Genomic DNA, 7,193 nt, shown 5'->3' with positions numbered 1-7,193 from the left:
GAACAAGGGAGTCCCCAGGAGGGGCACCCTCCAGTACACCCTCTAAGGACTCCAAGAAGGGTGGGTAATATGAAATGTTGTTCGGCCCATAAGCGCAGACAACAGTCAGAACCCGTCCCTCCACCCGTAGGCGGAGAGAGGCTACCCTCTCGTTCACCGGGGTAAGCCCCAACGCACAGGCGCCAAGGTGGGGGGCAACAAGTATGCCCACTCCTGCCCGGCGCCTCTCACCGCAGGCAACTCCAGAGTGGAAGTACGTCCAGCCCCTCTCAAGGAGACTGGTTCCAGAACCAGAGCCATGTGTCGAGGTGAGGCCGACTATTTCTAGCCGAAACCTCTCAGCCTCGCACACGAGCTCCAAAAGTTCTAAAAGTTAAAACCAGAATTTTAAAATGAATTCTAAAATGAACTGGGAACCAGTGAAGAGAAGCCAAAACAGGTGTGATGTGAGCATGTTTGTTTAATAGAGGATGATGTAATAGAGGATAGAGCAAAAAGCTTCTTTTTAACGCCCATAAAAATTCACTTTGAATAATAAAACAAGACCAAATTTGCCTCGCCAACCTTCGTCTCTTCAACTGGTCATACTTCGTCTCTTCACACTCCCTCTGAACTACCTAGTCCAGACATCCTGAAGGATTTCTGTCGAGCGAAATCTAACTTACAAATGGAGTCATCGTCAGCGACCAGACTCAGACTGCACAGTAAAAATAGAGCAAAAACAAAGAGAACAGAGCGGCGCTCCTCCAACAGCGAGCACATAGCCAAGATCTACACTTTGTGCTCCATCTTCATCTTGTGCCTTTCTTTCCAGCTCTTTCCCCCTCTCCGTGCCTCCCCTCACTCTTCTGCACTTTCACTTCTCCTGTCACTCTTCACAGCCTTTACGGTATCCAARGGTCAGATAAAGCTGCAGTCACCACATACAGACTCAGAGGCTAAACCTCAACAGTCCAATTATGTGCTCCGTACTGTTACACTGACATGATAAACTTTACATCACTGAGTTCAGGTACCCTGGGCTCTTTGCTGTTGCCACATAAACAAAACAATTCTCCATCACCAAACCAAGAAAGTTTTGTGAGTAATTCTGGGAAACCTTGGTTATAACTGGTCTGTGCCATCTGTAACACACTGGCTTTGCTTCTGCCCTGGCACACAGAATGGGAAAGTTTTCATCACCTCCACGGCTTTACTACGGCCAAGTTTCCTCTTCATCTCACGTCATTTTGAAATGAGTAAGGAATGGTCTGTCTCCTTTAAATTAGACAAAAAATTTAAAAAAATTAGCAATACGTTCAAAAAAACACAAATTTACTTGCAGCTTTAAATGTTTGGAGAACTACTGAGAGATGATCTAATGAGAGAAGCCACAGAAGAAGGAAGTTATTGAAATGTGTTCCCTGCTTATTATGGTGCGTTCACACCAAACGCGATTTCAGCATCAGGAGCCTCAGGTTTACATGCAAAGTCTATGGTGGACGCGCTTCAAGCAACYTCGGGAAGTGCTGCGGCGCCTCAAGCGCGATTAGAGCAGCGCGATTTGAACGATTTGAGCGTTCGACACGCTGAGGCGCAGATCGCTGAAGTTAGAAAATCTGAACTTTTGCAGCTCCATGCGCCTCATCAACCAATCAGAGAGACTCCACTGTGTGACGTAGCGACATATTTCCCGACTGGACAGTTTACTGAATGATGTCCACTAACCTGAAACAGATGGAGAGGAGCTCTTTAGCTGAAATCGAGTGCCTGCAGTCGTTGTCCTGACAGAGATATCCGCACCAATGCGTGGCAGCGACTCATCAGACTGGACTCGGGACAAAAATAGTCCTGAAAGCGAGTTGTGAGCCTCTACTCTGAATTATCTGGTGAATTAATTATGAATTAATTATCTGATGAACGTGACATGCTTTGCTCTCTGTAAATAAAGCAAAGCCACTTCCTCGTCCGACATTAAACAGAGCCCGACAGAGGAGGGAGGGGCGGGGAGGCTCTTGCCGTGCAGCGCTTCAAGAGCTGACCTGCGTCTGACCTCAAAGTGCACGAGCGACCAACTTCAGCGTTGGCTGCGATTTTGAAGCTGAAATCGCGTTCGGTGTGAACGCAGCATTAGAAGGCTGTCACGCATGGAGCACAACTGATCTATAATCYTAACGGAGGAATTCGTGTTTTTCACGAAGCTCACGCTTTCAATAATGGTTAAATTCTCTGAAACATTAATTTCAGTTAATTGAAGCTGCAGATTATCAGACGAGCAGAAAGAGGCTGAGGTTTAAGTGAAGATGGGTAGACAACAGACTCAGTAAAGAGGATGTAGCTCCAGCTCATTAGCTATTGGCCTGGTGATTAAATTTTTCACTATGGTGCAGAGCAACAGCAAACACAGCCCGAGGGCGTGCCCTCTTTATGGATCCAGAGTCAAGGGACAGGATCAGAGACTGCAGTGAGGACAAAGAGTCAGCTAGTTGGTTTGAATCAGTCCCTTCCACCAGGCGAAGGGAGGAAGGTTTTCTTTCTTTGTTCAGCAGAAKACCATGTGTGTTTTTTGACCCGAAGGGATCATAATCAGAAATCCAAATCATGCGTCACAATCTATTATGGAACAGCTTTTATGCGTTGTCACGATTGTACTTTTTTTTTTGGTCTGGTACCATAATGGGTTCACTGCTCTTTTCTGACAAACACAAACTCTRTCTTCCTTCAGAACGAACAGCCGAAGAGCAGAAAGCCCTGAAATAAAAACCAAAGCTGAGGGTTAACAGCCAAAAAAGTGAAGATAAAACGTAGATATTAACTTAAATGCCACAWAAATTCACTGTAAACAAGCTGCCATAAATAGGTTTAATGTGTCTTTCATGAGTTTTTGCACGACTGTGGAAAACTTAAGTTGTAAGGAGCGAATTTCGTAACAGTAGACATAGTTAAACACAAAAGTACACACATACCGGTGTCCTATTTCTTCTTTCTGACCTCCTTCTTTCCACTCATTCCCATTTATAAAGTCCATATCAAACTTTTTATACAAAGTTAAAAGGCAATAATAAAGGGAACACTCTAAATTTGTCAATAACACTCTTAAATGACCTGTAATGTCTCCAGAGGAGATATGGGGATGAAGCTGAGTGGCAGAGTTTTAATGCTGGGTCCAAATTTCAAAAGCTTTTTCAGGAAGAGGCAGGACTAGCTCAGCCAGTCCTAAATATCTACAGGAGGCGCATTTAAAAGAACAGTCGAGACATTTTCCTGATGTGTACACACGTAAATAGGAACACAAGCCTCGACAAGCCCGACTGTTCTTGCCAAACCCTTCGCAACGAGCCTTTCGTGTACCTCATGTAGGTGGGGATTTTCTAAAAGATTTAACTAACTTTTATTATTTAAAGGCAACCAGTTGTTATTAATAGACGTCATCTAACTCGTGCACGAGTTATCTGAGTAAATGATGCTCCATTTCCTTGTAAAGCTGAAATCAAACTGGGAGCAAAAGGCCAAGATTTGAAAACCTTTTAGATCAATCAACACCTGCCTCCAAAATATTAGCAGTTTTGTCAACACACAGTCCACGTAAATTTGCTGACACTCACCTGCATTATGTAGAAACAACCTAAAACTGTCCATCGCTTCGAGAATTAGGTCAGTAAAAGAGGGATYATAGCTAAAWGTGTTGTATATCCTAATGCGACTGATCAAGCTGGACAACGGGACTGCGGATGTCTGCGTCATTCCACAGGTAGCTTCATACGCAGGTGCACCAGCTGCAGCCAAGGGACTCATTAGAAATCACAGAGCTGCCACAGCTCAGCCCGTTCCTGTCCTCATTCTGCCCGAGACCTAAAACTGTCCAATCCTGACGCAATACAGAAAAAAAGGGGAACGCAGAAATCCAAGAATAGCTTTAGAAATGGACACACGAGAACAYGGTACTAAATTATGAATTAATTTAAATTACATTATTTTGTTTAGTTTTCCTACAAGAGAACGTCAACTAGCCTCACGTTTTTTTTTAGTCACAAGCTGAAAGATGGGCAAGTTTATCAAAGCACCAATTTCTACACGTTTTCTCTAGTTTGTATGAAAAAAGAAAAGAGGCGTGAGAAACGACAGTTACTCAGTAATGCTAAAACAACCAGAACACACTGACCCTGAAACATTTCAGATAAGATACACAGACAGAGCTGTTAACAGATCTACTCCAACCTCCAGACAGTTTCTTTCACTGAAACAGAACCCTCTTTAGTTGTAAAAAATAAAAATAAAACTAAAAACAAACAGCTCAAAAGAAACTTCACTGTCAATAAAGAGATCCTCTTTTGCCCATCACTTTGTACCTGTGACCCTGACGTTTTATAAACTAATGCAGACGTGGGTTGATATTACAGGAGAAGTTCATTTGATTAGAGTCACATTAGGAAACAAGAAATCTCCATTTTAATGTGGTTCAAAGCCACTTTGAAGCACTACAATAAAGAAATAACGCCCACATATAAAACAAAATGGCTCTGTACACCTGTAAAATATGCAGCCCATACCTAGTCACAAACACAGCTACAAATGGGCTACTTATCTTTGTTCCAACAGTTTTACACATTTAGTCTGTCCGGATGTGTGGACAGTTAAACTCAAAGCTGGGCTGAATGGCAACTGGTATTCCTTCCCCTCCCCCTTCTTATCCCGGAGCACTGTCAGGTCTGTAGAGGGGCTTGTGGAGCACAAACCATTAGCAGGGGGCCATATGGCCCTTTTCTTTCAATGGATGGCAGTGAGCCACTCCGTAGGCTGCCTGAGAGTTTTTGGAGCATCTTAAGTAGGTATGAGTTCAACCAAAACAAAAGAATATGCTAATGCAGGGGTGTCAAACTCAGTTACACCAGGGGGACAAAATACAAAACTTGGTCCAAGCTAAGGGCCGGTTTCTGTCAATACTTATTAAAATGTTATATAAAAAGTTATTCTTATGAATACAAATGATCTTTTTCCCAAATTATGTTTTATGTAGCATTTATAAAATACATAACCAAAACGATAAAGAAAAAGATTCAGTTTAGAAAGACACATTAGTATTTATTTAATACCTTACACACTACTAACAACTTTTTCATTTATCATTTCTTAGAGATACATTTCATCAAAATCCAGCAAATCATGAAAAAAAAGAAGATGCCCAGTAAAAAATCAGACTTAAAAAAGGAAGAGAACACAGAAAAAGATAACTAAAGTTAATTCTTTGTTGCTCTTTCCACACCACAGTCAAAGATTACCAAGTTCATTTTCTTGGTTTTAAAGCTGCTGTCYTGAGAAGAATGCAKTAAATACAGTGACAAAAASAGAAACAATAAATCACACAGTGTAAAAAGCCAAATCATGAGCCCTAGTATCACCTTTGGGACCAGATAAAATGTTAACAAGGGCCAGATTTTACCCACAGGCCTTGAGTTTGACACACAATGTGCTAATGCTTGATTGGTAAGTGTGCGTCAGTCAGGCCACTGATGATATTTTAAAACTGGAAACCTACACTTAATGATATTCATAAGCTGGGGTTTGTTGTTATTATGGCTTAATAATGTTATACCTAAAAGWGAGCGAATAAAGTGACACATCACACAACTGAATTATTAACTACACAAATGACACCCCACTTGACACTAAAAAAAAACTTGACCTTAGCTCTCTACAGAGCTGCTGTTATTCAGCTATAAAATGTGTCCCATACAGAACATAAAACGTGATTAAGTGGTCATTTTGTTGCCTCAGCTCTGGGGCTGGATCTCTGTCAGAAAGCACACAAGTCAATGGGAGTCCTGCTCATTGATCTATATTACTGCTTCCTCAAACACAAAAACAACTGGCCCCTGTCACTGTGTTTGGGTAGAATGTGTGTCCCCGGGCCGGCTGGGAATATTCAGCTGTTAAAAATAAATAAATAAATAATAAAAACGGAAGCTCATTCACACAGGCTGGAAATACACTGCTAAGGTGGAATCATGGGCCAAACATGGTAATAAAACCACTCATCCTAATCAAAACAATTGCTGTTTGGTCCGAATTCGTTAAATTCAGACAGCCTGAGGTTACCTCATATCTTCCTGTTTTAACTCTGTGTCTGGTACTGTATTATATATATCATTTAAACGGTAAAACATTTTTTTTACAAGCTTCGTGAGGTTTAAGGCAGAAGCTCTGTTAAGTGTAACCTACCTTCCACAGCAGTCAGTCTCATTGTTCTGCTGTAATCCTCGGCGACACGYCACGACTGGTGAAAAATTCAAAATTCAGAACCACGTTTCACCTTGTTTCTTTGTTTTCTCCTTTTTTTGACAGAAACAACAAAACAAAACAAAAATGAAAAATGAAAAAAATCCCCTCGTGACAAAAACGAAGGAGCTAGCAGCAACCGCGGATTCCCAGGCAGACAAAGCTCAGTCTCCTAATTTTGAAGGGTTTGAAACCGGTGTGGGGGAAAAACCGAAACATACGCACCGCGAGAAAAACGAAATAAAAATAAATCGCATCCTTATGTGAACGGCACGGCTGGTAGTCGCCTCTAAGAACAAAACTAATGTGTCAAAGGTCTTGTCTGTTACAGACCTGTGTTGTTTCTGACTGGCTAACCAGCTAGCCCGTCGCTACTTCCTTTCTCCTTGCCCAGATAACAGCAGCAGCAGTCAGAGCAAAAAGTTGAGGAAAAAGGCAGCAGATCGGGTTGAATGAAAGCGCCCTGTTGCTCCGCGGCGTCTGCTGCACAGCAGCGCCCCCTGCAGGAGCAGCGGTGGAACAGCAGCACGGCACAAAGTGGCAACATGAGAGTTGTCCCCACAGAAAAACATCATCTACAAAATGAACTAAAGTGCTAGTGAGACGAATTCACTACAAGTATTATAANTCCTGACACAATAGTTATCGCTTCAGTACAGCTAAAGCGTCCCTACAACACATTAAACTTGCAGTTATGGTGGTTGTCCAAGCTGCACTTCAAACTGCTTGACCACTAGTACCATCCATATTGTTATTTCATAAACACATTTTGAATTTAGATTTTAAATATTACTTCAGCAGTGTTAGTAGCGGCTAGCAGTTGCTAGCAGCGGCCATTGTTGTTTGTCGGAGGATGACTACATCCAGGTTTGCTGATGCTAAATTTCCCTTATGTTTGTAACAATGCTAAAGATTGCAGACTGCATTAGGGTGCTAGC

The 7,193-nt window shown here is 42.1% G+C and overlaps 1 protein-coding gene across 1 annotated transcript in view; it reads right to left on the bottom strand.

Annotated features, from left to right (window-relative positions):
* Positions 1–6,666, bottom strand: part of LOC106534475 (myosin IXB) — a 61,936-nt gene extending 55,270 nt beyond the window's left edge. The window contains exon 1 of the mRNA XM_014031123.1: positions 6,199–6,666. The gene's annotated coding sequence lies outside the window, so the exon portion shown is untranslated. The remainder of the gene's footprint in view (positions 1–6,198) is intronic.
* Between the last annotated feature and the right edge of the window lie 527 nt (positions 6,667–7,193).

Source organism: Austrofundulus limnaeus, unplaced genomic scaffold (genome assembly GCF_001266775.1).
Source record: "Austrofundulus limnaeus strain Quisiro unplaced genomic scaffold, Austrofundulus_limnaeus-1.0 Scaffold1181, whole genome shotgun sequence".
Taxonomy (NCBI): domain Eukaryota; kingdom Metazoa; phylum Chordata; class Actinopteri; order Cyprinodontiformes; family Rivulidae; genus Austrofundulus; species Austrofundulus limnaeus.
Note: the sequence above shows the minus strand (reverse complement) of the source record. Positions and strands in the feature narration are given on the sequence as shown.